The sequence below is a fragment of the Rhipicephalus sanguineus genome, chromosome 6 (assembly GCF_013339695.2).
Source record: "Rhipicephalus sanguineus isolate Rsan-2018 chromosome 6, BIME_Rsan_1.4, whole genome shotgun sequence".
Lineage (NCBI taxonomy): Eukaryota > Metazoa > Arthropoda > Arachnida > Ixodida > Ixodidae > Rhipicephalus > Rhipicephalus sanguineus.
The window spans coordinates 173,315,258-173,316,682 of NC_051181.1; the positions used below are offsets into that span (position 1 = coordinate 173,315,258).

A 1,425-nucleotide genomic window follows, 5' to 3' on the forward strand; every position below is an offset into this window, starting at 1 on the left:
GAGGGATTATTGGTCAGCTGCCAGCTCGTAATAAGTTCACGTGCTACGTAGCGCCAACAGGCAGAAAAAGAGTGTTCCACACTCGCCGTCATGGCTACTGGCGGCGCTGACTGACGCTCCCACGTTTAAATGTACATATACACCCTATAAAGTGGATGGGGGATGACCGCCGAGGTAGGTCAGTTGGTAGGTCATCGGACGCGTTATTCGAAGGTCGCAGGTTCGGCCCCTGCCCGCGGCACGTTATCTTTTCGTCCACTTTTCTTTCTTCACATTTCCCTTATATTTACTACTAATAACATCCCCTATACTTTCCTTGGCATTATTGTCTGTTAGGGCTCATTAATATTGCGTATAACAAATAAAAACGAGCCCTTAAAATTAACACTTCTTTCCTTCATTCATAGCGAGGGCCTCGTTCTGGCAGACTTGATGCTTTCAGGTAGTATGCGAGGGATTATTGGTCATCTGCCAGCTCGCAATAAGTTCACGTGCTACGTGGCGCCAACAGGCAGAAAAAAAGAGCGTTCCACACTCGCCATCATGGCTACTGGCGGCGCTGGCTGACACTCCCACGTTTAATGTACATATATACCCCATAAAGTGGACGGGGGGATGACCGCTGCGGTAGCTCAGTTGGTAGAGCATCGGACGCATTATTCGAAGGTCGCAGGTTCGGTCCCTGCCCGCGGCAAGTTATCTTTTCGTCCACTTTTCTTTCTTCACATTTCCGTTATATTTACTATTAATAACATCCCCTACACTGTAAGCTAAAAAGAGCCGAGATGGGAGTAAATGGACTTGTCACCTAGAGCACGCCCCGATGGGGGTTTTATATACTCCGCCCAGGGGAGTAAAAACTTTACCCCCCTTAAGGACGGAGGTTTTGGATGGACTGAGGGGAGTATTTGTTTACATCCATAGGGGAGCTTTTCCAGGTAAGTATGGGAGTAAATTTTTATAACCATCGAAAAAAAAATGCTTTTCTCTGTCGCACCATGCGCCTGAGAATCTTTAATTAAATTAGCATCGAAACACGCAAACTCGATCACACGTACACAAACATGCACACAAGGTTCGCAAAGTAATACAACACTCACACTGACAACCGCTCGCCACCCGCGCTTCACAACCAAACATTGGTCACCGAGTATATATAGGCACCACATCTTGACCTCCAATGTAGCTCAGACAGGACACTTCTTTTCCGTGTAATTAAGCAACAAACATTCATGGCGTACGTGTAAATTTGCGGTGGCTCTATAGATACCACTGAGGCACACCTATCTATTACTATAAACCCGCCTAAAATTCAACGCCTTTTTAATTAGCGAATTTTGATTATCAGCTGGCACTCTGTCGCATGAGGTGTATCCGCCTTAGCAGTACTGTGCGTAAGTCTGTAAAATGCACATAATCGTACAC

The 1,425-nt window shown here is 46.2% G+C and overlaps 1 non-coding gene across 1 annotated transcript; it reads left to right on the forward strand.

Moving 5' to 3' along the window:
* Positions 1-621: 621 nt before the first annotated feature.
* On the forward strand, positions 622-694 carry Trnam-cau (transfer RNA methionine (anticodon CAU)). Its single transcript has one exon. It is a non-coding gene; the product is annotated as a tRNA-Met (tRNA).
* Positions 695-1,425: the final 731 nt, after the last annotated feature.